General features: G+C 47.4%; 1 protein-coding gene across 2 annotated transcripts in view; it reads left to right on the top strand.

Moving 5' to 3' along the window:
* Window positions 1–27,464, top strand: part of ROR1 (ROR family WNT receptor 1) — a 420,372-nt gene that overhangs the window by 7,911 nt on the left and 384,997 nt on the right. Inside the window, exon 1 of one of the 2 annotated variants that reach the window (XM_089300521.1) lies at window positions 8,167–8,634. The exons of the other annotated variant lie outside the window; for it this stretch is intronic. The gene's annotated coding sequence lies outside the window, so the exon portion shown is untranslated. Of the gene's footprint in view, window positions 1–8,166; window positions 8,635–27,464 lie in introns of those variants that run through there. 2 annotated transcript variants of the gene reach the window in all.

Here is a 27,464-nt window from a genome sequence, read left to right as displayed (position 1 = left end):
TTTATTTATTTATTTGAAAGGCAGAGTTACAGAGAGAGAGAGAGAGAGAGAGAGAGAGAATATCTTCCATCCACTGGTTCACTCCCCAAATAGCTACAATGGCCGGGGCTGAGCTAGGCTGAAGCCAGGAGCCAGGAGCTTCTTCTGGGTCTCCCACGTTGGTGCAGGCACCCAAGCTCTTAGGCCATCTTCTGTGCTTTCCCAGACTTGGAGCAGCTGGGACTTGAACTGGCACCCATATGGGATGCCGGCTGGCAGCTGCTTAACCAGGTGCGCCACAGTGGTGGCCCCAGGTTTTTGTTTTGTTTTGTTTTGTTTTTTCTCTAAGATCTACTTATTTGAGAGACAGAGAGGGAGAGAGAGATCGTCCATCCTCTTGTTCACTCCTCAAATGGTTGTAACGGCCAGGTTGGGCCTGGCCGAAGCAAGGAACCTGGAACTCCATTCTGGTTTCCCACATGGGTGGACTGGGCCATCTTCTGCTGCTTTCCCAGGCACATTAGCAGGGAACTGGATTGAAAGTGGGCAGCTGGGATTCAAACCCACACTTTGATATATGGGATGCTGGTGATGCAGGTGGTGGCTTAACTGCCTACGCCACATGCTGGCCTTGAACTTCAGTGTTTTGATTCTCAAGTGTATGCTATTTCCACTGCCTTAAGGAGTGACTGGGAAGAGATCAATGAGCATACAGGTTCCCTCCACCCATCAACCATGTCTTCTGCAAGTGAATTACAGGAAAGGGCTGAGAAGGCCCAGGGCTACGAGACGGAGATCCTTGGGGGATTGGAGGGTCGGGGGAGAACGCGAGGGCCGCCTTCACAGGCTGGCTGTGAGGATTCAGTGAAATAAAACGTGGAAACCGTGCTTAGGCAGTACGCTGTTACTGTTACGTAGCCAGTGGGAGGCCCGCCCAGGGTTTATCTGCTATAACGCCTGTGTGCTGTTGCTCCACTGGGCAGCTTTTCAACTGACACGTGCTTGTTGGAAGAGCAAGTAACTGTGCAGTGGCCAAATGCAAGGCAACCAGGACAGTTGCTCTTCTACCTCCCCCACCTGCCTAATCCAGGCCTTGGGTCCGGGAGGGGCTTGCACAGGTGTGAAGGCCGAGTGAATCATGACGCCTAACCATGGACTCCAACACAACTGGAACTCTGGCCAGGATTTACTCCAGTCCTATATCTTTTATACTATTTTTCTGAGGCACAAATTCTGCTACAGAAAGGTGAATAAGGTTAAGCCGTTGTGTGTGTGGAGGGTGGCGTTTCAGATGGCAGATTTATGGGGAGCCCAAAATTGCTAACTGATCACCAAATCTGTCCTCATCACTTCCTGGGTCCATGGCTAGACTACTCCCAGCTGCCTCCTGGTTAGGCGAGACCATGTGACTAGATACCAGCCAATGGGAAGAGGTTGGAAGTAATTTGTAGGCTCCCAGGGAAGAACATGTGATCCTTCTGTCGCTTGGCAACGTAAAGGGGTGGAGTTTTGAAGATACCACCAGATGGAAACAGCCTGGAACACTCCCTTAATCGCCACATGGTGGAAGCTACCTGCTGGTGCACCCTTGCCTAGGTTTAACATTTACCAGAAACCAAACTTCTGGGGTTTTCCATTTGCAGCTGCTAATGTTACCTTAGCTAACAGAAGACTGTAAAGCATATATACTGAGATACAGTTAGTGGATCAGGACCAGCATTTCTTGATGGAATAAAATAGGAAACCTGGTTTGGGTCTGACCATTTCACATGGAGCCTGAGGTTTCCTCTAGTGAATTAAACTCTTTCCAGAATTATTTGGGACATTGAAGATGCTTCTAACACTGCATTGAGCATATGTGTGGTATCTAGAAGAACTAGGGCCATTCCCCTGGGGGGTTCACCTTTTAAGGGCAATAAAACTGGCACTTGTGAAATAATTATACAGCCCCTGTGAGTACAGAGTTGGCAATTAAATATACAGAATCCCAAGAAGGTAGAGGTCTTCAGGGAGGAAGTGGGATACGCAGTGAGCTTGAAGCATGAGAGGGATTGAGAGGATGATGGGAAGATGGGAGAGGAGCTGCTGCCAAAGGGCTGGCTTCAGCTGCCCTGTCTCCAGCAGGGGCCCAGGCCATCCTAGGCTCTTAGGGGCCAAGCAGGTATTCAGGGAATGAGAGCTTGAAGGAAAGCAAAGAGGCTTTTTTTGCATATGAAGTGGGGAGGGAAGGGAGAAGGACCCTGGGTGATTCTGGGGGCATGAAGACTTAACATTTCTTTCCAAAGAGTACCCCAGAGGGTTAAAAAAAATCCTACATTTCAGACCTGGTTGCCAAAGGTGCCTGATTATGACTTCCCTCTGCTGACTTTGGGTGGCAGTTTTGTGGTTCAAGCTACTAAATCCCAGTCCTCATTTTGCCTGTTTGATGAAAATCCCAAGAGTGCAGTGATAACACTGAGCGCACTGGGTGCTGAGTAGCACTGCACCTTTTTAAAGTGTTTTAAACTCATACACCGTCTTCAGGGCAGCCTTATAAGAGAGGTACTGGTTTTGACTGTATTCTTGGTTTTCAGAAAAGGGAACTGAGGCACAGAGAAGGGAACTAACCTGCCTGAGACCACCCAACCAGTTAGGTGGGAAAAGCCAAGATTTGAACCTGGGTGTCCTGAGGCTGCGGCTTTATCCTTAATCCTTATGCCACACTACATTTCAGCTTTCCTTTAAAAAAAATTCTTGATGATTCAAATTCTCTAAAAGATCCTAGCCAAATACCTGAGTTGAAATAATTATAATTAAATCCTCCATTTGTATAGGGCTTTGCAGCTTATAAAATTATTTCATGTGAAATAGTACCTTTAATTTTCTAGATAATCCAGTGAAATGGGACTTCTTTTTCTCTCCCCTTTAAAATGAGCCAAGTGACGTTGGCAGCTCACTCGAAGTCACTCTGGAGCTGGCCAAGCCAAGTGAAACCCAGCCTCTGTGACTGCAGGCCCATCAGCTTTCTGTTCTAAATGACAACTTGGGTTTGGAATTTGTGACTCTACAATACTGATAAATGACTGTTTTCACCAGCAAATTGATTTGCCTAATTTTTATAGTTTCATCCAAAAAATCCTCACATTAGCCCTTGGTCTTTAGAAATGGTTGTGAGGCCTCTGTAGTTGGGGCCCACAGCTGGGATTCCTGTAACCAAAGATAATTTCCATTTGTGGCTAGGCTGAGAGCAGTCACTTAAAAACAAGGAGTATCCTAAGTGGTTGGTGATGGCAACAGGTAGAGAAGCATTGGTGTCTGATGGATCATGCTGTAACACTAGACTTGCCTTGCCTGGCAACTCAGCAAATGACTTAACTTCTCTGGGACTTGTTTTTCTCACCAGTAAAATGGGAGACGTAACGGGACCACAGGAGGCAGGGTCTGGGCTCTGGGCGGTGATCCATCACAGCCCCATCTGTGATTTGAATGGAGAACAGCAGTCCCTCCTTTGTGATTTTTCACAGGATGGGATGAGGCCAGACTTCTAGGTCTCGGGATCTCATTAGGCTTGATTTTATATACAGTCATCTCTGGGGATGACTTTCTTAGTTCTGGAAGTTTTAGGTTATAATTATATTAATTTCAAGGATAGGGGGCCTTTCTTAAGCTCTGTGAAGGTTAAACATCTTAAGACAAAAATAGACCTTGCTATCCGAAATCCTAGATAGCCTTGAAAGACTCTTATCTGTTCCTCGCGGGCAACTGACACCATTTCCCAGGTGGGTTTAGACATACATCAAAGCAGCTTGTTCTTTTTCTCCATAAGGGATGTTATATCCCTGGTACTTAGATTTCACTCCAACTGAGGGATTTCTAATTTTATATAGTTTTCACACTCCCCGGAGGATATTGATCAGTTGTCTTTTTTCTCATTGAACTTGTGTTGATGGGAGATATTAGCCTTGCATACACATACTTTCGAGAATCAGTGCTTAACCCAGTAGTCACCAGTTTGCTGTCTTCTCCCTTTGGAACACTACTGTGTGTTATGTGAGAAACAGGATCTGCCTGCTCCAGGTGAGTTGCGTAGCTGGCTGGTCACACCCCTGCACACACGATTCGAGATGCCCGAGTGCTCCCGGCTGTCAGTTCTGGGCACTGCCTAAGACAGTGATTACTTTTGGGCTCTTCTGAAAATGCAAAATTCGAAGTGAAACTGCCTATGCAAGCATGACAAAGCATGCAGAGGAGGAGAGCCGCAGAGTATAGAAGGAAAAGGACAGGTACTGGGACCTCAGCAAATCAAGACCTGTGAAGTCCCACCTGCAGTGGGGGACTGAGAAGGAGGAGACAGACACAACCACAAATATCACTGAGGATGCCGGACAGGGCTTTCAGCCAGGGCCCCCATGCTGCTGACAGCCTGCTCTCAGTCCTCACCTGGTACCTCTGTTCCTGGGCTACTCCTCCCATGGGAACACCCTTCCCCTTCACATTGACCATGGTCCTATGACCACACTGACTGACCATGGGTTCCTATTTGCTTGCTTTCCTAGCACCCTGTGCTTTGCAATAGCATTCATTATCATTGGTCATTAAATACTTACCTGTGCAATGGTTATATTTATAATCCCTTCTTTGTCACTTGTTGGGTGCCCCTTAGGGTCCTGTCTGGTTCTGGATCATCTCAGCCAGTAGAGCACTTGGTGGTCGATGGTATGAACCTTCCTGCCTTTACTAAGCTTCATTCTTACCTCGTAGGGGTTGGCATGACCTAGGTTTGCTTTAGTATAACTATTTAGGAACTGAAAAATGCATCTTTGAACTATTGAACGTCTCAAGGCTGTCTCTTGCAGAAGTTGAGGGATCCAACTCCATAGAAAGGTCAGTCTGGATGAAGTTGAGCCTGCTGAGGGTTCTGTTTGCAGGGGAGCTGTGGGCAGTTTGCCTTTCCAAGATGGAAAAATCTATGGTAACTCTGGGTTTGTGCTCTAGATGAGGGTCACTCTGCTCTCGATGGGCAGCAAATTTAGATTCTCCCCGAGAGCCCTCCTCTTCCTCTTTTTCTATGTTTGAGGCTACTTCAAAAAGTTCATGAAAAATGGAATTAAAAGATAAGATTTTTATTTTAAAAAAATTTTATTCATTTATTTAAGAGGCAGAATTACAGACAGGTGGAGGGAGAGATAGAGAGAAAGGTCTTCCTTCCCCTGGTTCACTCCCCAAATGGCTGCAATGGCTGGAGCTGAACTGATCCATAGCCAGGAGCCAGGAGCTTCTTCTGGGTCTCCCATGAGGATGCAAGGGCCCAAGTAGTTGGGCCATCTTCTACTGTGGAGCAGCTGGGACTCAAACCGGCACCCACATGGGATGCTGGCACTGCAGGCAGAGGCTTAGCCTACTACAGCACAATGCTGGCCCCAAAAGATAAGTTAATTTTGGTGCAGAAAAATTCCATTCATTGGGGTGGGCATTATGCATTTAAAACATAATATTGATAATAAGCACATGGGTTTATTTTGACAAATCAGTTCACAAAACACTGCTGTCTGTGATATTTGGTTCTTGACTGAGTGATAAGATCATTTCCCAGGCCTCTCTGTAGGCCAGTCTTCCTCTGGGAACCTCAGCTGCTGCACCAAGACCAAAGCGCAGAGGGAGGCAGACCCCCGCCCCCCCCCCCCCCCGTGTCTAATTGCTGGGGCAGGGGAGGGCCTTGGAGTGGGGCTCAGGACCCATCCCCTACCTTTGCCTCTCCAGAAAGTTGCTGTGCTCTTTCTGGGAGTCTGGGGGGGGGGGTCTCAGTTTCTTCACCTTTGCACTGGGGAGCAAAACTCATTCCCTGGAGATTATGGAAGATTACAGGAGATGATGGATGTAAGAGCACTTTGTAAACTTTGAAGTCTCATCTGAGATCCAAGGGGCAGACAGAAAGCAAGAGTTTCTCTTCCTTTCCTGGTGAATGGATCCAGGAGGCCTCCTTTATCCATTCAACAAATATCTATGTACCAGGTTTTGTTCTAGATGCTGGAGGCTAGGCAGCGAAGGAAACAAAGACCCTATTCAAGGAGGAGTCAGGAAATAAAGAAATACAGGGGGTACTTTGGAGAGTGCATGGAAAAACAGAATCAAAAGATAAATTCAGGGAGGTGCATTTAGCTTAGTGGTTAAGCTACCTGCTCCCCACACCGAGTGCCTGGGTTTGATAACCAGCTCTGGTTCCTGACTCCAGCTTCCTGCTACCACAGACCCTTGGAGGGACCAGTGGTGGTTAAAGTAATTAGATTCCTGTCACCCATGTGAGACCTGGACTCAATTTCCAGCTCCCTGCTTTGGCTCCAGCCCAGGCTCCTTGCAGGCATTTGAGCAGGAACCAACAGATGGGAGCTTGCTCGCTCTCTCTGTCTCTCTCTCTCTCTTTCCCCAACAAAGGAAAAGAAAAAAGATAAGTTGATTTGGATACAGAAAAATTTTGAAATCCATACATAGATTTTTCAGTGATACACATTTCCCATGAATTTTTTGAAACTTCTGGTAGGCACGGACTTCAAGTTTTCTTTTGGCACCAAAATAAACTTATTTTTTAATTTCATTTTCTACAAGCTTGAAGAAGTCTCCCTGTATGTGTAGTGTCAGGTGGTAGTGCTAAGAAAAATAAAGTGAGTAAAGAACTTTTGCTGGGCTAAGTGATGGAGTGGGTTGGGGAGTGACTGTGAGCAGAGACTGTGGGAAGCGAAGGGAGAGCACTGTGTCTGTCTGGGAAGAGCTTTTCAGGAGGTGGGCAAACTGTGCATGAGCCTGGAAGTGGGAGCGGGCTGTCAGTTAACGGTATGATTGCTACTGCTTCTACTGCCGGTAATACTGTTTACAGAGCACTGCCTGTGTGTGGCCAGTATTCAACAACACTGAACCCGCACACCAACCCTACTTGGTGCACCCCGTTAGTGTCAGGCTTGTATCATGGATGAGGAAGCTAAGGCAGCCTCTGCAGCAAGCCAGGCATCGGGGTGTGGGGAAGAAAGAGCATTCTGACTCCCAGGAGGCGGTGCCGAGAGGACAGCATGCATGGTTTGGAAAACGAGAATTCTGAGCCTGGCCTGCTTCTCACTTACTGTGTGATCTTGGTCTGGGTGTCTGATTCCTGACTCATGAGATGGGCTAATAGAACCTCAGAGGATCGTTATGTGTATTAAGGGGAAAATCCTGGTGAAAAGACATTGTGAACTGCATGGCACTGTGAAAATGCCACTGTGTGGTTATTGATATTTTTATACCGACTGGAATCCCCTGTCTCTTGCAAACAGGAAGGGAATGAGAGAAATGGAGTCTGCAACTGATTTAACTTCCTTTACTTTTTGCCTGAAAATGTATTTTCTCCTAATTTTCTGAGGGCAGAATTGACTACAGGACCCAGTTGAATTGGCCAGCAGCTTTCTGAACTGTGAACAAGAGCCGGCTCTGAAGATTCTCACTCAAGGTCCTAGAATTTCCAGTTTCCTTTCTTCTATGATACCAGGCTACCTGTAATCTCCAGCCCCCAAATGGTTGCTTTCTCTAATGTTGCATTGTATAGATGATAGGTGCTCAAGAAAGATTAAGTACATAGTCCTAACTAATGCTACATTTTTAAGCTACCCTGTGCATTTGTCTCAGAGTCCTGTGGGATAAATAGCTAACTCTCAGGGGGATTTGGAGACCTAGGTATTATTATTTAGGGGTTACAGAATGGAAAACCTAGGTGAAGAGACTTATCCCAAACTAAATAATTAATGGTGAGTTCAAGTCTGCAATGCATGCCTTGGCTTCTGCCTCACTGGTGGTGGATGATAAGTTCATTTGTTTGCCAACCCAATGATCTATCGAACATCTTCCGTGTGCCAGGCACAATATTAGGTGCTGAGAATACATAGGTGAACGAGACAGAGGCCTGGGTGCTCGCCCGAGGGAATCCCTTTAGGAGATGCAGCATCTATTTTGTAATTTGAATGCTTGCCTGATGCCTTTGCCAGCCCTTCCAGGAAGTGCACAGAGGTGGGGGGTGCTTCAGGGGCCCTGCTGATGACTGGCACGCATGCGTCCATCCCGCTGGCATTGCCTCTGCTGCTTGTGATCAGACCCGCCATCCAGTCTACGCTGTTTCTCTCAGTGAGCCGGTGGCTTCCTGCGGTAAGCTCCCTCTTGGCTGTGCTGCCTTCCTGCCCTGGGGTTGGGATAGCAGCCTCCTGGGGCCTGTGGCTAATCTCAGGAGAAGTGGGGCCCGCAGGGAAAGAATCCTGTCTCTGTTGTGGGCACCTAGGATTAGTAGAGCTGCCGCCAGTGCAATCAGGTAAGGCGAGCCCTGGTTGCCAGGAAACCGGAGCATGGGGCGAGCCTCCTGCTTGCTCTCAGGCAAGGCTTTTCTCACTGTTGATGCTTTTTTAGGGCTGGGAAGGGGTTTGTTGGGAAAGCCAATCAGACCAAAGTCAAAATACTGGCTGTGGGAGTGAGCTGAAGCCACTCACCTACCTCCAAGTGCCTTTGGGCAAACCTTGAAGCCCCAGTCTCCCCGACTGTAAACACTGGGGGCACTTCTCGTGGCTACATCCTTACCTTTTGGTGAAGGTGGAAGCAGATGGTGCTTCTGGGCCGGGGGCAGGTCGCCAGTGCCCGTGGTAAGCCATCGCCCGTGTTTTACAGGTGAGGAATCGAAGGCTCGCACCTGCCTTGCCCAGCGTTACCCACCCTGAATTCTTCAGCGCTGGGGTCTGCGGTAGAGATCTGCTTTTCTGGCTTCTGGCATGAGGTCAGGAAGGAACCAGATTCCTTCGCTGATGGGTGCTGGCCTGGCTCTGAGGAGTTGCTGGGGTAGCTGAGAGTCACTTGTCTAAGGTCAGAGTGTCTCCTTTCTGCGAGACCACTGAACGCACCGCCACCACCCAGAGCACTTGCCTGTCTGTCTGATTTCCTCCTCTGTATGGGGAGGAGGTTTGTGTGTGCCTTCCAGCCCTAGCTGTTTTTTAGGAAGCACAGTACAGGACGCCAAGTCCAAGAAGCGAGAGTGGAGGCACTGCGTCGTTATGTAGCAATAATAGCTGGCCTTTTGTAATTCCTGGTGATGAGCCACGGACTATGCTGGGTGCCAGGGATACCCAGGGAGCAAACATCCTCCCTATCTGTGAGGGGCTCCCAGACTTGGGCGAGGAGGGAGAGACACATTAAAGAGGAGATAGAATTCACTTTGACGCGTGCCTAGAGAGAGACACGGCCCCCAGGCGAGGCTGCCTTGCTTACTGAACCCTGATTGGTGCACAGCGAGGGGAAGTCAGAACCTTCCATGCAGGCAAGGGGAGTTTGTGGTCGGGATGCAAGTTCAGGAAAGGTCTGGTGGGAGGGTTGGCAGCCAGACCAGAGCTCCAGGGGGCTGATGGATTGCATTCCTCCACTTAGAAACCACCAGAAGCTCCACTGAGAAGGCTCCTGTGGCTTTGGAGCTATGTTGGCGCTTCCTCCTGCAAGGGGAAACATTAGTTTTGCCTTTAAGTGTTACCCCTCTGTCCTCTGGGTTTCCTAACATGGCAAGATCCAAGTCCAGAGCAGTCGCAGTGAATTTGTTCATTTTATCATAGTGGTGGACTAGAATAAGAAGGTTCACCAGCCAGTTGATCTTTCCTTTCAGGAAATGCTTCCCTCTTTCTTTTTAAAAATTTATTTAATTTATTTGAAAGTCAGAACTATAAAGAGAGAGGGAGAGACAGTCTTCCATCTTCTGGGGATCCCACGAGGGTGGCAGGGGCCCAAGCACATGGGCTATTTTTGACTGCTTTCCCAGGTGCTTTAGCAGGGAGCTGGGTTGGAGGTGGAGCAGCTAGTACTCGGAGGGGTGCTCTATGGGATGCTGGGATCACAGCCAGCGGCTTAACCTGCTGAGCCCCACTGTGCCACAATGCTGACCCCTCAGGGTATGCTTTGTGACTTTTAGAAGAAAACTTGGTCAAAAATCTGGAACACTTGTGACTTTCAGGTAGTGGCTGTGACACTGAGTCAGGAACACACTGTGGACCTGCAGCGTGCCTTGCTTGGGCAAAGCCATCTCTTGGAGCAGGCTTTCTCAAACTCTTAAGATTGTGCAAACTCAGTTCCAGGCCTCAGGAACCCTTTGAGTGGTTCTGAGCGGTGGGAGGCCAGGAGGCTCTGAATCCTGTCTGAAAGCTTGGACTGCCAAGTGCGACTCTTCACACACTCCGTGAGCCCTAAGTGGTTCCGGGCAAAGGATGTTCCGGTACATGAAGTGTCCTAATGATGCTGGAATAAAGACCCTTTATCTCCTCCCTCAATGTTGAATTGGAATAATAGCTTGTTTTGAACTTTTTCCAAGACACTAATTTGTAATTTGGAAAATGCCTTTGTGGACAATAGTCGCGGTACAGAAGTTTGGGTGATAAGGGGTAGCTGATCAGAGAGGTGTCTTTAAGGAGTTGAAAAGGTTACAGTGTTACTGTAATCCGAATCCTCCCTCCCCTAACAAATTAACATGTATTTCTTTGAATAACTTTTGTTGGTAAGACTCTTTAATGGAAACTGGTACAGAGACCACAATGTAGTCCCCATTCTCTCTCTCTCTCTCTCTCTCTCTCTCTCTCTGTGTGTGTGTGTATTTAGAAGCATCCCACCCTACCTCCCTGAGAAAGGATGCCCTGAACTGAAAGCTCACAAACTTGAGTTCGTCTCTTATCTCTGCCTCTGTGTGATTCTAGACAAAACGTTTGCCTCTCTGACCCTCAGTTTTCCCCTGGGCCAACCTCTGTGCACCAGCAGCATCAACATCACCTTGGAGCTTGCTGCCAACAAGTCTTAGACTCCTCTTCACACACACTGGATGAGAATTTGCAATGTAACAAGATTCTCAGGTGATCTGTGTGCAAATTAAAGTCACTTAGCCTTGCTTTTCTTATATTCTAGTATTTCATGTTTTTCCAAAAATATATTAAAATACGGTTATGAAGGATTTATCTGAGACTGGGTCAAGCTTTCTACATGCACGAAACGTGTGCATCCTCTCTTTCCCTTAAAGGCTTGTACTCTTTGCGAAAGAAGATTAAAACTCAGAAGGATGCATGGATACACAGCTCCCAATGCTTTGGATACATATGTCTCCTCCTGTGCTGTGTTTTAGGCCTTAGCAGTATGGTAAGGGCAGCTGTGAGAGAGGGGAGGAGGAGTTGGAAGGTCAAGGTGGTAGGAGATGGAAATGGAAGTGGACTGAGACCTGAGCTGCCAGGGGTGCAGAGAAGTGGGTCCCTGCCCAGGGTCTTCAGCATCATCGCAAGGGTTCTGTGAATCAAGGTCATCAGTGATTGCGATAAGGCTTCCGATTATTTGAGGATGCGCGACTATAACTTTGATGAATTGGGTGAAAATTAAGGACTTTTTGGCATTCTGCATTTTCCCAGTTAGAGGAGTCTATTTTGTTTTTACATGAAAAGGGGTCTTATTTGAGCCACAGGACACTATTGGAATAGGTCATGGCCAGGAATAGTGATACTGATAGCAATCACTGACGGATGCTGATTTGCCCTGTACCCTACTTATCAGGAGGGACCTTAGGGGTCTGCTAACCAGTTTCTGGGTGAGGGTCTGAGGCTCAGAGTGTTGAAGTGGCTTGCTGCAAGTCACACTGGGAGGGGGTGGCTGATGAATCCCCAGAGAGAATCCAGGTGTCCTGGCTGCCAGGCTGGTTTTCTTTCTGATGTGCTGGACTTGGTGGTTTGTCCGCCTTGTGCTCTGGAGCAGCATGTGTGAGAAAGCTGAACGGGGTGGGGCGAGTGTCCCTGGGTTCCCGCTCTGGGGTAGCATACTAGCAGGGTGCGGAGGACCTGAGAGAAGGCAGGCCAAATGCTCCATTTACAGTGGAGCGTGCCTGGCCCAGGAAGGAAGCGGACTTGCCCAAGGTGGGACAGTTATAGGGTTTGTTTGTTTGTTTGGTTTGGTTTTCCTCTGAGATTTCATACATAGGAGAGGTAGATGAGTGAAACAAACCCTTCTAGGAAAGCGGATGAGCCTGATTTCTAACATTGCCTTCTCGATATTGTGAGGATTGTGTATGTTCTGGATTTTAATTTTTAAAGGTTTATTTATTTATTTGAAAAGCAGAGTGATGGGCTCCTCCATCCATTGGTTTACTCCCCAAATGGTCACAATAGCTGGGGCTTGGCCAGGCCAAAACGAGGAGCCAGGAACTTCATCTAGGTTTCCCACTTGAGTGGCAGGGCAGAACTTGGGCTATCACCTGCTGTCTTCCCAGGAAAATGGGTTGGAAGCAGAAAAGCCAGGACTCAAACTGGAGCTCCCATTTGGGGTGCTGGCATCCCAAGCAGCAGCTTAGCCCACTGAGCCACAAAGCCTGCCCTAGGATTGTGTATCTTTTGAGAAGATTTAGCATAGTCACTGGTATAAACACTCGAATCATGTTCGTTATTGCCATTATTATTATTTTTACCAAGCTTTGTATATGAGGTTCAGGAAGAGTTGTTTCTTTTAAAGTAGGGCTGATTGCAGCCTTGACTTATTCCCTGTACACTTGGCCTTAAGGATAACCTTTGGGAGGGTAGACCACCACATTCCTTTGCACTGAATACTGTACCACATAATCGTTGGAAACCATGTGAGAATGGAAAGGGAGATGCCTGCGCCCTGGAGCAGCTTCCTCCTTCGTCTTGTGAGCCTGCACTGCGCGGCCCTCCCAGAATGGAGAAGCTGTCTTCTTGGCCCTGGGTATCCTGCTCCTCAGAAAATCAGAACATAAGAGCATCCTCTAGGAGCCAGTCCTACGCTTGTTACCAGTGCAGGGGAGTAGGAGCTTTCTGGGTGTGTGACTGTGCAACTGCACAGCCCTCCCCGTGCTTGGGCCCCACTGTTGGTTTAATGCTCTGCTCTTGCTGTCTTGAAATTCGTAATTTTCTTTTGAACAAGGAGCCCTGGGTTTGTATTTTGAACTAGATCCTGTACATTTTGTAGTTAGTCTTAGAATATTCCAGAATCAGGACTAAGAGCCCTTAAGGAGCAAATCATCTGCAGGGGCAGGAGCTGCAGCCCTTTGCAGGGGAAGAGAAGGGGGGGCGGATAGAGAACATGGGGGGAGGAGGGGTGCAGGAGGAGGAGGAGGAGGAGAGGGAGGAGGCGGTGGCGGCCACAGGCCTGACCCCTTGTGGTGGGTTCTTGTATTGTGCATGAGTTTGAGTCCGACAGCATGTGGCCAGCTGCCATAGGCAAGAAGGAAAACCCAGTAGTTCTCTCTCACTGTCCTGTCACTTTGCCTTTTTGAGCACTGACCGGTCACTAAATCTCTCCATGTCTCCTCTGCCCAGCAGGCCCTGTTGATGTGTAGTCGCCAGCACTTAGTAGGTACTCAGTACCTTTATTGCTGTCCTACAGAGAACTGCCATTGGATAATTTTGAAAAAGCAGATAAAGCTCTTTATGAGAGCCGTGTGATAAACTTTCCTCTTTTGGGTGTTGCTACCATTCCTCAGGCCCAGAATACCCAGCGGCTTTCCATTACTTCTTTCGCCCGGACTCTCTTACTTTTGCTTTTATTATTTATTTTATTTGAGAGGCAGAGAGAGAGAGAGAGAGAGAGACAGACAGACAGACCTTCCATCCACTGGTTCACTTTCCAAATCTCCAAATGCTCACAACAGCCAGGGCTGAACTAAACCTGGGTCTCCCATGTGGGTGACAGGGACCCAATACTTGAGCTGTTACCTTCTGCCTCCCAGAGTGCACATTAATAGGAAGCTGGGTTGGAAGCATGCTGGGGCTCTAACCCAGGCACTCTGACATGGATGCAAGCATCCCAAAAGATGACCTAACCTCTGCCCCAAATGCCTCCCATCTTCCTTTCAGTAATCCAACCGGCTGAATTAACTCGCTCAGCCACGGCACTTATTAGGTACATCACCTTAGATGCCCATACTTAGATGCCCATACTGGGTCACAGTTGCCCTCATCTCTAGAAAGGGGATGATCATGTCTGCCTTGAAGGTGGGGGGCCATTTAAGATTTTTCTTCTAGGGGCCAGCAGGTTAAGCTGCCACGTGAGACACTGACATCCCATGTGGGTGCTGCTTTGTGTTCCTCCTACTCTACTTCCAATCTAGTTCCCTACTCATGTTCCTAGGAAAATAGCAGAAGATGACACAAGTCCTTCGGCCCCTACTACACATGTGGGAGACCTGGATGAAGCTCTTAGTTCCTGGCTTCTACCTATCACAGTCCTCGCCATTGCTACTATTTGGGGAGCAAACCAGCAGATGAAAGATTTCCCTCTCTCTGTTTCTCCCTCTCTCTCTTCCTGTCACTCTGTCTTTCAAATAAATAAAAATATCTTCCAAAAATATTTTCCCTCTACATTCCGATGTTCCTTAATTGCATTTTTGAAATACATTGGCAGCAGACAGACCAACAGAAGTGGTGAACAAGTGTATTGCATGTATACCTATGGGGGTCACACTGAGTGTGAGATTCAAAGAAGGGCCAGATGGTTGAAGTTTATGTAGCACCAGAATAGGGGCTCGGAGCTTCTGGAAGCAGGAGTGAGGGCAGTGCACAGTGAATGAAACATGCAGATAACATGTTGTAGGTAATCTCAGTGCTGTCCTTGGTTGAATGTGTCACAGCCCTGGACAATGGGGTGGTTTGGGGGCTGCACCTCTAGAAGTGTGATCTTTCTAGATCCTCTTGAGGTGGTTAGGAGGCCTCATTAAAGCCTCTGAGTCCAATGTCTACGTTTTCTCTGAACAGCCATCTTGAAATCTTTTGAAATATCTTAGGGTGGTAGATTTCAGTCTCCCATAAAGGGCTGATAGGAAAATGACAAATAATACATGTAAAATGCTTAGACTAATAATGACTGGCGCAGAGCAGGTGTTCTGAGAAGAGTCCCATTAGTAAAATATAAAATTGATATGTGAACAGTTTCTATCCCGTCATTTCCCTTCTTCAAAAATTCTTCAGGGCCCATGGCTGTGGAGCATCAAGGATGTATGAACCAGACCTGCTCTACGCTGACTTCTCTCGCTAGTGTCCGAAAACTTCTAGAATGCCAGTGGCAGTTGCTATTTTTGATCTCTCAGTGTTCCCTAAGGGTATTGTAAACTCCTTGGCTACGGAATCCTCCATAGTCCCCTGAGTGCCTAGGAGAATGCTTGGCCTGTGTGTCTGTGGCTGTTGCTGGCTGACCACAATATACTGCAGGAGCACAGTGGGACTCTGCTTATTTATACCTCTTCATTCCTTCAAACGGGAAATAGATTATGGTTTTGCATCTGAATCGGCAAATCTCTGCTTTGTTGTTGTTATTGTTTTTTAAAATATTTATTTATTTGAAAGAGTTACAGAGAGAGAGGGAGAGGCAGAGAAATTTTCCATCTTCTACTACACCCCCCAGAAGGCCTCAATGGCCAGGGCTGGAATGGGCCGAAGCCAGGAGCCAGAAGCTTCACAGGGTCTCCCACATGGATGACAGGGGCCTAAGCACTTGGGCGTCCTTTGCTGCCTTTCCTAGGCCATTAGCAGGGAGCTGGAACAGAAGTGGAGCAGCCTGGACTGGAACTGGTGCCCATAAGGGATGCTGGCTTGCAGGTGGTGGCTTTACCTGCTAGGCCACCACACCAGTCCCTGTTTTTTGTTTTGAAACTGCTGCAGTGCTGTCTACTGGGATGATTTCTTTACATATTTGCCTCTCCCTCTAGACTGCGAACTCTGGATGGGGAAGAATGGTGTTTCATTCCCCTTCACATCTGCAGTGCCTAACACATCGAGCCTGGCACAGATAAAAGAGGCGTCCATTAAATACTTGTCAATTTAGTGCGTATTGGAAAGCTCAAATTTTTATGGCGAACAGGGGAGACAGTGGGAGCCGCCTTTTTACTGGAAAAACATTGTTTATTAGATCTGTATGGATCATTAAAAAATATGCAGTTGGGTATCTTTTATGGTCAAAGACGAAAATCAGTATAAAATGCTTAATTAAAAGCAGAAGCTGACATTTCCCCTTGTAAGGAAGGCAGGATTGTGAATATTTTCCTTTCCTTGGCCCAGAAGATGGGCAGCCAGCCAGGTGCAAACACAGAGATGCTGCAAAGCCAGATAAGAAGGTTTGAGTTAGAAGGGCCGAGTCCTGGGGTTACTCTTGGTCACTCTTTGTTTCAGTGTTTGCTGTGGGAAATGTGGAGTAACTTCTTTAAGACACTCTGATGACCGTGTGGACCCTTTAAGATGCTTTTGCTCTGTTCTCTATGATGTTACCACAAGCTCATGAAATTGTGGTAATCGGGTACCGCCTTGCATCTCCCATGAAGGGGCTACATTCTGAGGACCGGGTCACTGGACGATTTTGTTGTTGTGTAAACAACCCTGCAGTGGATTTACACACAAGCCTGGATGTGACAGCCTACTACACCCCAGGCTGAGTGGTGTAGCCTGTTGCTCCTAGGCTGCAGACCTGTACAGGGTGTTCCTGTGCTGCATACTGTAGGCAATCTTACACAGCGCCTGTTTGCAGAATACCTCCTGGAAAACCTGCCTGAGGTCATTTTACACATGCTTTTTATTTTCGTAAGTAGATGGAGTATACTCTAAAATAATACATAAGGGACTGAGTTGTGGCGTAGTAGGTAAACCTATGGTCTGCAGCTCTGGCATCCCATATAGGTGCCTGTTTGAGTCTTTGCTACTCCACTTCTGATTGTGCTCCCTGCTAATGGCCTGGGAAAAGCAGTAGAAGATAGCCCAAGTGCTTGGGCCCCTGCTACCCATGTGAGAGACCTAAATGAAGTTCCAGGCTCCTGGCTTTGGCTTGGCCTAGCCCTGGCTGTTGTGGCTATCTGGGCACATCTTCCAGCAGATGGAAGATTCTCTCTCTCTCTCTCTCTCCCCCTCTTTTTCTCTTTGTAACTTTGACTTTCAAGTAAATAAATAAATCTTTAAAAAATGAATAAGCCAGTAATGCTGCCATTTATTGTCATTGCCAAGTTTGTACTGTGTGTAACCGTATGTATTGTGTACACAGCTGGCAGTGCCGTAGACGTGTTAGCTCAGCCTCCACACACACAGGTGAGTGTGCTTGGTGCTGCAGTGACACTAGGTGATAGATATCTCCAGCCCCTTATCATGTGATGGGACCACCATCATAGCCACAGGCCGTTGGTGTCTGACACATTATTAGGTGACATGTGCCTGTCTTTGCAGCAGTAGGTTGTGTAATGAAGGTTACAAGCTCTGGGGCATGTGGGTCTTTCCCTTACTCTCCTTGGCACTCCCGTGCATGGCCCGGAAGAGGCCCTTAATAGATGTGATGCCCACGTTCCTAGCCCTCAGCAACAGCTGGGTCAGCCTGGTGGGCGTGGAAGACACTGCTGAGGCCCAGTAGGCCCATGGGAGGCGGAAGGGCACTGACGTGCTGTGTGACCTCTGCTTTTTGAAGAAGGTGGGATTGTAGAGAAGGACAGTGAGTACATACTCTTCTAGGGTGGGACGTGGCCCCTTGCAGTGTGTCCCTGTCACCTGTCGTCTTGGAGCTGGTTAGAAACTCGAGCTCTCAGAGACTGAACCAGATGCTGCAGGTGGTGCAGATACACCGTTCCAGTGGAATTTCCAAAGCCCCCAGACTTTCCCCACCTCGAGGCCCAGTAGACTGGATTTTTGCAGGATGTAGTGTGGTGGAGTTGGACTGACCTTGAGTACCCAACTCCTGCTACGGGAGAGTTACTAGGTCCTCCTCTGATATTTTCATCTATAAGATGTATATATTCCATCCTTTTTTTGTTGGTGGGGGTGAGTAATACATGAAATAATGGAATGCCCTTAGCATATAGTAGTAACTTAATAAATATTACTAGTTGCTAATACCATTACTGTTTTATATGAGCCCTGGTACAGGGATTTGGTCACTTGTTACAATGGCAGAAGTGCTATGTTCTCATCATTACAATGTTGTAATGTCACATTGACTTACGTCTTGTATGATTTAGTTAGTGGCCTTCAAGAATCAATAGTTTTTTTTTTTTTTTTTTTGACAGGCAAAGTGGACAGTGAGAGAGAGAGACAGAGAGAAAGGTCTTCCTTTGCCATTGGTTCACCCTCCAATGGCTGCTGTGCCCAGTGTGCTGTGGCTGGCGCACCGCGCTTATCCGAAGGCAGGAGTCAGGTGCTTCTCCTGGTCTCCCATGGGGTGCAGGGCCCAAGCACCTGGGCCATCCTCCACTGCACTCCTGGGCCATAGCAGAGAGCTGGCCTGGAAGAGGGGCAACCGGGACAGAACCTGGTGCCCCAACTGGGACTAGAACCCGGTGTGCCGGATCTGCAAGGCAGAGGATTAGCCTGTTGAGCCGCGGCGCCGGCCAAGAATCAATAGTTTTTAAAACTTCCTCCTTTTTATCCGTTGTTGAATCTTTTACTCTTTTTTTTTTAAATACTTATTTATTGATTTGAAAGGCAGAGCTACAGAAAGGGAGGGGAGATACACAGAGAGATAAAGAGAGAGAATCTTCTATCTGCTGATTCAGTTTTCAAATGGGTGCAACACCTGGGAGTAGGCCAGATCAAAGCCAGAAGCCTGAAACTCCATCCGGGTCTCCTATGTGGGTGGCAGGGATCCAAGCACTTGGCCATCCTCCACTGTTTTCCCAGGTGCACTAGCAGGGAACTGGATTGGAAGTGGGGCAGCTGGGACTTGGATACAAGATGCAGATGTCACAGTCAGTGGCTATGCCACAATGCCATCCCGAAACCTTCTACCTTTTTTTTTTTTTTAAAGTATTTATTTTATGTATTTGAAGGAGTTACAGAAAGAGGTAGAGAAAGAGAAAGAGAGGTCTTCCATCCACTAATTCACTCCCCAAATTGCCACAATAGCTGGAGCTGAGCTGATCTGAAGCCAGGAGCCAAGGGCTTCTTCCGGGTTTCCCACACGGGGTACAGGGGCCCAAGGACTTGGCCCATCCTCCTCTGCTTTCCCAGGAGCATTAGCAGAGAGTTGGATCGAAAGTGGAACAGCCAAGACTAGAACTGGTACCCCTATGGGATGCCAGTGCTGCAGGCTGGGGCTTTAACCTGCTGTGCCACAGCACCGGCCCCAAAAGATATCTTTCTCTCTCTATCTGTCCCTCTTTCTGTGTCACTCTGCCTTTCAAATAAATAAAATAAATCTTAAAAAAACAAAAAGAAATTTGAACATATGAAGCATTCAAAATGGAAAATTCCTTTAAACCCTGCCTCCCCAATTGCTTATCCTCATCACAGGGCTTATACAGTAGCTTTTTGTTTTGGCCTGGGATAGTTATTTTTATTTCACCTTTCCAAAGAATTTGACTGTTTTCATAGAAGTAATAACTCTCCTTAATGATCTTGTTTCATCAATTTATATTCTGTAGAGTTAAACTACATATTTTCTGAAAAATATGACTGCTATATGGCTGTATAATGAGCTTTGGGACCAGACTCTACTGGTTCTTGGAGCATAAAACTCAACAGGTGGGAACGGGAGTGTATGCTGTGTCCAGGAGCATGCAGAAGTTCTCACACTTCCATGACCACAGTGCAGGACACTTTACAGAGGGAATGAAGACTCCAGTGGAGTCAGGGACCCTGTCCACTGCCCTAGTTATGTGGGAGTTGGTTAAAAAGACCTCTGCATCTGTATTCATTGGTTATGTTATAGTTTTCAAAGCACTTTCAAAACAACTGTCTCTCTCATTAGATTTTCACAACAGGGCTGCTGGTATTGTGGCGTGGCAGGTAAAAGCAGCTGCCTGTGAAGGCGGCATCCTATAATGGGTGCTGGTTCATGTCCTGGCTGGTCCACTTGTGATCCAGATCCCTGCTAATGTGCTGGGAAAGCAGCGGGAAATGCCACAAGTCCTTGGGAGCCTGCACACTCATGGGAGACTCAGAAGCTCCTGGCTCCTGGCTTTGGCCTGGCCCAGCCATCTGGAGAAGATCTCTGTTTCTCTCTGTCTCTCCCTCTCTCTCTGTCTCTGTAGCTTGACTTTCAAATAAATAAGTAAATCTTTTTTTATGAAAGCCATTACTTTTTTTTATTAATTCATTACAATTTAAATACCATAGTGCATTTGAAAGCCACAATTAACATATCAAACAGCAAAATATTCACTGAGCACTTGTGAGTTATTACTGTTAGTTTATTTGTATTCACTTTCAATAATGACATGCTAAGAAAAACTCCACACACCAAAATGATTAATAAGTAAATATTTAAAAAGAAAACACACACAAAATGGGATGGCACTGTGGTGCAGCAAGTTAAAGCCCTGGACTGCAATGCCAACATCCCATATGGGTGCTGGTTCGAGTCCTGGCTGCTCCACTTCTGATGCAGTGCCCTGTTAATGCCCCTGGGAAAGCAGCGAAGGCTGCCCCATGTCCTTGGACCCCTGCACCCACATGGGAGACCTGGAAGAAGCTCCTGGCTCCTGGCTTCCACCTTGCCCAGCTCCGGTTCTTGAGGCCATTTGGGTAGTGAACCAGCAGATTGAAGACCTCTCTCTCTTTGTCTCTACCTCTCTCTGAAACTCTACCTTTTTAAGAAACCCACAAAATTGGGGCTGACACTGTGGCATAGTGGATAAAAGCCACCACCTGCAGTGCTGGCATCCCATATGAGTGCCAGTTGAAGTCCCAGCTGCTCCACTTCTGATCCAGCTTTCTGCTATGGCCTGGGAAAGCAGTACAAGATGGCCCAAATCTTTGGGCCTCTGCATCTGTGTGGGAGACCCTGAAGAAGCTCCTGGCTCCTGGCTTTGGATTGGCGCAGCTCCGGCCATTGTGGCCAACTGCAGAGTGAACCAGTGGATGGGAGACCTCTCTCTCTCTCTCTCTCTCTCTGCCTCTCCTCTCTCTGTGTAACGCTGACATTCAAATAAATAAATAAATCTTTAAAAAAAAAAACAAAAACAAAACAAACCCACAAAATCATCATTGAGATATTTGCTCTTTTATTTTATATGAAGTATTCAATGTCAGGTGTGTATTTTTCATTATTGCACAGCTTGGTTCAGTGTACTGTATATGAAGAGGCAGAGTAGTGTGTGGAATACATATTTTTAGAAAATTCTCCCTCAACATTTATAGAGAAGGTTTGACATAAGATCTAGCAATCATGCTTGTAGAAATTTGTCTGACAAAAGTGAAAACTTAGGTCTACACTGATGCCTGTACTGTTCATAGCAGCTTTGTTTGTACCAGCCCCAAGATGGAGACAACCCACAGGTCCTTCAGTGAGCGAGGTGTCTCTGTAATGGCTGTGGCGATGGCACACTTCTGGGATTGTGACGTGACGGTGGTTGTACGCATCCACATGTGGCCAAATTGCACAGAGTGTATACACCACAGAAACTGAGTGCGTGTCAAACTGGCAAAGCCTGCGTAAGGCCTGTGGCTGCTCCAGTGTCAGTTTTCTGATTTTTCTGCTGTGCTGTGGTTATGTTCAGTGTTAGCAGCGGGCGAAACTGGGTGAAAGGTGAATGAGCGCTCTTCTATTTTTGCAGTCTCCACTATACATCTGTAATTATTTCTAATTAAAAAAAAAAAAAGCACCAGTGTGATGCCCGAATGGATGTTCTATGTCATGGAAGGCTTGCTGCCCAGAACTCCTAGGGGAAGGAGGGGAGCCCAGAGAAGCTGAGTAAATGAGGATGAAGAATACAGGCTGCTTTTCTACTGCTCAGGGCTGGCCTCACTGCAGTGGGAAGGGGAAGGATCCTGGCCCAGCTCCAGGACCCCCAGAGTTGGGAGGCACCCCGGGATGAACACTGCCAAGGGCATTCTGCTTTTGAGGTCAACACAGTGGACAAGGCTACCACTGATGGTCATCCTGAGGGCCCCTGACCAGGCACTGGCACCTCTCTGTCCCCCGAGGTGCCACAGGGCTCCTTGGCGCTGCCTTGGGAATGCCAAGCCTGAGACCTTGCTGGTCTCAACTGAGCTCTGTCTGCACGTTTTCATATTAATGTGTCACCAGCTTTCAGCGGTTGCCTCTCGGTAATGCATTTGGTCCCTGGTGAGCATTCCATAGCCAGATGAACTTTAATCCCTGAATGCCGTGAAAGGGAGGGCTCCTTTTCCTCTTTTGAAGATTCTGCCCCCCCCCCATGAGAAAAGCGCATGACTTAATTAATGGATGAAAGAAAAAGGCCCAAATGGAGCCAGAAAGGAGTCGGCAGCATTGCCACCCACCTGCAGACCCACAAGAAGATAAAAGCAGCACCTGATCAGGGAGGGGAGAGACCCCGGAGGGAGTGGGACAGGCCTTGCCGTCTGTAGCCAGGAGTTGTGGAGTTTCTGCCCTGGGACCAGCTCGGCCATTGACTTGGGATGACCCTAGCGTCAGCCTCTGTTGATTTATTCTCTCATCCTTTTAAAGCAGAGGTGATATATAGATCCTTCCTACATCCAGAAACGTGCAGATAAAAGAGAGACGGAGGGAATCCATTGAGAAATATAAAATGCCCTTGTGCAGTTTATTTTTAAAAAAAGATTATTTATTTGAAAGGCAGAGTTATAGAGAGAAAGAGAGAGAGAGAGATCGAGAGATCTTCTGGCCACTGATTCACTCCCAAATGGCCACAATGGCTGGACCTGGACCTGGACCTGGGCCGGGCCTAAGCCAGGAGCTTATTCCAGGTCTCCCACATGGGTGCAGGGGCCCATGCACTTTCCTAAGCTCATTAACGGGTAACTAGACCAGAAGTGGGGCACCCAGGACTTGAACCACTGCCCATGTGAGATGCCGGCATTGCAGGTGGCAGCTTAACCCACTACACCACATCACCAGCATGCAATTTTTTGTTTTGTTTTATGATTGCTTATAATGCATTACCTAAAATAATACTTCTAAGGCAGAATTAAGAAAGGGAAGACAGGAAGATAAGCAACTGTCCTTGTTTCTGAAAAAAAAAAAAAAAAAAAGGCAAGAGGGGCCAGCATTGTGGTGCAGCAGGTTAAGCTGTTAAGGCAGGAGGATAGATATTAGCCTATGCGTATAAGAGGAGCTGAAGCAAATGAGAAATTTTAAAGAATTGCATTGAATCCTGAATGCAGGACCCAGCCTCTTGTCTGTCTCCCTTAGTCCAGGGTTCTTTGCCTGTCCTTTATCAAAGGGAATGAACTGACTTGAGAGAGTGACACAGCCGGCCCGACACTGGACTGAAGGAGTCATTTGCTTCTCCAACAGCTAGGAGCCTTGATAGTAAGCATCACCCATAGGGGTTTGTTTAGGGGATTCCATGCCTAAAGTGATTGATCTTTTGCTATAACTTGTCACCTGTCTTCCTGGGGGAAATCTGGGGGAGTCTCATCTGCCCTTCACCAAGAAGAGTTGTGGGAGCAAGGCCACCCCCACGAAGCCCTCTACTCAAAAGTATGCCAGAGAGGATGTAGTGGGAAAAGAAATGGGGGACCCATATTCATGTCCATTAAAACCCCCATCTGAGTGCACACTGGGCTCTCAATGCTTTACTGAAATGCCCGCCTGGTGCATCAGATGCAGGAGTTTGTGTCTCTTCACTCTTTCTTTCTTTCTTTAGACTTATTTATTTATTTGAAAGTCAGAGAGAGAAGGAGAGGCAGAGAGAGAGAGAGAGAGAGGTCTTCCATTCTATTGTTTCACTCCCCAATTGGCTGCAGTGGCCATAACTGCGCTACCTGTTTGCAGCTTTCTCATAATACACATTTTTATAGATATTTTATTTTTGCTTTGAGTTCAAGGGAAACCAGGGAAAAACTTGTGGCTCAGGGTTAGTTTCCATTTCAGAATTTTGTGACCTTTGTAGCTTTGCATACTATGCTTTCCTGATTTTCTTTCCTTGTCTTACTGACAGGTTCCTTGGCCTTGGCTTAAAAATCCTCATCGTCGGTATTGTTCACTATATGAAAGTTTCTCTGGATTGAGGTGGGCTATGGATATAGAAAAAGGAATAAAAGCCAAACTAAGTGAATGTGTAACCATTGTTTATCGTTGACTTATTGTCTGTCCTTTGCTTGGATGATTTCTTCCTTCATTTGACCAAGGTGTTCCTCACTTTTATCCTGGAGTTTTCACATCTCCTGGATCCGATTTAGGTTCTCCGAATCTTGCAGCAGGGAGAGAATTTTGAGAGCATCTGATCCTAGGAAGTAACCTCGTGGGAGATGAAAGTCTAAACCAGCCGGGACAGATGGTCTTCTGGGGCTCTCCATGGCAACTTGAAGTTAATCTCGGCCCTTCTGCCACTTCTGGGAAAATTGCTTTAGGGAAATGGTGTTGTAACCGGGACCATGAAATCACTCGTGATGGGCTAGGTGGGGTGGCTGCCTTGTGTTTAGAGTGTAGCGGTCCAGTGTCTGTCTCTGGGGGACACAGCAGCTGAGTGCTGGGATCGTCTAGGGCAGGTTCCGTCTGATGACAGAGGAGCTGCCCTGTGCACGTGGCTGGGGTGAGCAGGTCCTTCCCTGTGCTCCGCTTGCACTGGCAGCCATCTTCTGCTTTCCCTGCCTTCACCTACCCCAGCCCATCACCTAAGATCTACTGTGCTGACAGAGGCCATCGGCCGTCACCTATCCTCATTCAGAGCCATTTGTAGCTGTCCCAGACGTGTCCTCACTTGGCATTGGGCTTCACCATTCCTTGCTGCTTCACCTCTCCCGTCTTGTTTCCCGAGGGCCAGGATGATGCCGCATCCATGGCTGTTTCAGTTCTTAGTTCTGTACCAGGTACCTGTTGTTTAGGGGGGAATATCCAGTGCCGCTGCTGATTGGTATCATCGTGCCAGGCATCGGTGGAGGTCAGGGATCTGTGCTGGTGTCAGTGATGCCAGGGTCATGGGCACTTTCAGCTTGCAGGGCTAACTGTGAGCTTCTGGAGGGAGCGGACTTAGATGTGTGCATCTCTTAGCTCCAGCACCCAGCCCAGTGCCTGGCATGTAGAAGTGTGGCAGAGCTGCAACTTGTTCTTCTCATATTATTATTTATAGCCGTAATAGGCCTCTTCCTCCTCTCTCTCTTCTCCATTTCTTTTTCTTCTTCTTTTCGTCTATTGTTGTTTAGTTTAGAAAGAGAGAAAATGTGTACCTCACAGTTCTGGAGGGTGTGCAGTCCAGTGTCCAGGTGCTGACCTGCCTCCTGCATCATAACGTGGCAGAGGGCCCCCATGGTGAGAGAACTCCTTTCTCTTTCTCCTCCCCTCAATTTTCTTCTCCCTTTTCCTCCTGTGACAGGAGCTTTAGCTGGACCTATGTCCCTGCCTTCCTTGCAGCTGAATATGGTCCTGTGAGATTTTGGCCAAGGGGAACATGAGCAGAGTTGGTATGTATAACTTCCGAGTTGCACTTTCAAAAGGAAAGGAGTGGGCCACCTCTTAATTTTTCTCCTCTTGGGCTGGAGTGCAGGCGAGCCACCTTTGACCAGGTGAATAAAGTAACACTTTTGGAATGGCAGAGCAACAAGTGGAAGCAGCCGGGGTCCTTGTCATCACCAAGCTGCCATCCTAACCTTTGGTGGAATACCTGAATGGTTTTTATGTAAAAACATGAGCAATAAATATACTTCTAGCACTTTAAGCTTTTATATCTTTGGGATTCTTGTTATAGCAGCCTAGTCTATATTCTCATTAATTCAGGAGGTGTTGGTAAATGTCTATAAAATAGTTGCATGGATTTCTGCCTCACTTTATTATCTGGTAGCTTTATGGCAGTCAGTGCAGCCATTTTTATCAGGAAGGGATGCCTCCCGAGTGACTTTCAACTACATTTCATTGTCCAGAACTGTGCCCTCTGAGACGCTCTAGCCAATTGCATGAAGGCTGTGAATTTGGGTTTCATTTTCCAGTCCTGACTGTTGGAGAAGGCAGAAAAGGGGTAGGAAAGGTAATGAGGAGTGAACCAGTCTGTAGTGCCAGTCAACTGTTGCATTTAGGAAAATCAGCTTTGGTTTATGTTTTTTCAAAAAAGAATATAAGCCACCTAATTTGAGTATTGCCAAGGATAGATGTAGTTTTATCCCAGTGAAACCAGACTCTGGAAAGGCAAGATGTCTTGAAAAGAGTGTAGATAATTCTGGTTAGGGACCCTGGGGATACAAGAAGTCATCTTGTCACAAATTGGTCTGTGGCCATCTGGGACAGACTACAAAAGGGTGTTGATGTGGAGGCCACCTGATGCCTCAGTGTCTCTAGTGATTTCTTTGAGGTCAATGGCATGACCAGGCATGGCCATCCCAGAGTCTGCAGGTGACCCGAGAAATGTGTGTTCGGGCAGTGGAAAACACTCTGCAGATACTTAGCAAGTACTTATGTGAGCCGGCCAAACTGGATACTGGGGATCTATTACTGAGCTATTTCCCATCAAGAGGAGCATGGAAAAGTGAGCTGATGAGTGCCTCATTGTGTGATGGATGCCAGATGGAGTGTTTGTCATCAGTGTTGGGACAAAGGGGAAACAAGACAGAGAGACTCCAAGAAGAGCAGCAGGAGGTGACTTGAGCTGAAGCCTACATTTCTTTGCTAAAGAGAATGTGAGTCAGTGCGGCTGCTTGCAGATTGTGTTGGGATTAACAGCTTGTGTATCACACATGCATTACTTTTGTTCCTTTGTGGGCGAATGGGAAGTTTTGAAGCCTAGAGTCCAGGCACTGTCTTGGGCTGTGTCTAAGGAGGATGCTTTGGGAAGCTGGAGGTCACAAAGCAAAGGGACAATGGGAGGGCCAAGTTTCATCAAATAAGTTTTTTTCCTTTTTTGTAAAAAAATGTACATTTAGAATAATTATTTATTGAAGGAGAATGAGAGAGAGAGAGAGAGAGAAACTCTCCTATCCACTGATTTATTCCCCAAATGCCTGCCATAAATGTGACTCGGCCAAGCTGAAGCCTGGAGCCAGGAAGTCCATCTCAGTCTCCCACTTGGTGGCAAGAACCCAACTGTTTTAGCCATCACCTGTTGCCTCTCAGGGTGCTCATTAGCAGAAAGCTGGAATCGTGAGTGGAGCCATGACTTGAACCCAGGCATTTCGATGTGGGCTGTGGGCATCCCAAGAAGTGTCTTAACCACTAGATCAAACAGATGTCCCCAATATTTCTTCTTTTGACTAAAGAAAGAAAGTTACTGAGAAGTGTGTGTCACTTCAGGAAACAGGTATGGGATCCTGAAAATATCTGCCTAGGAAAATCCTCAGGAGCTGCACTGTGGCATAGCCGGGTAAGCCAATGCATGGGCTGCCTGCATTCCGTGTTGGAGTGCCTGGGTTTCAGTCCCACCTCCACTTCTGATTCAGCTTCCTGCTAATGCAATCCCTGAGAGGCAGCTGACAATGGCCCAAGTGCTTGGGTCCCTGCCATCCATGTGGGAGACCCAGGTGGAGTTTCTGCCTCCTGGCTTCGGCCTGGCCCAGCCCCAGCTGTTGTGGACATCTGAGGAGTGAACCACTGGATGGAATATTTCTCTGTCTCTCTGTTGCTCTGTCTTTCAAATAAATAAAAATAAT

Source organism: Oryctolagus cuniculus, chromosome 7 (genome assembly GCF_051225735.1).
Source record: "Oryctolagus cuniculus isolate XC-2025 breed Fujian yellow rabbit chromosome 7, ASM5122573v1, whole genome shotgun sequence".
Classification (NCBI taxonomy): Eukaryota; Metazoa; Chordata; class Mammalia; order Lagomorpha; family Leporidae; genus Oryctolagus; species Oryctolagus cuniculus.
The sequence above is the reverse complement of the archived record's forward strand: the minus strand, read 5'-3'. Positions and strand labels throughout refer to the sequence as shown.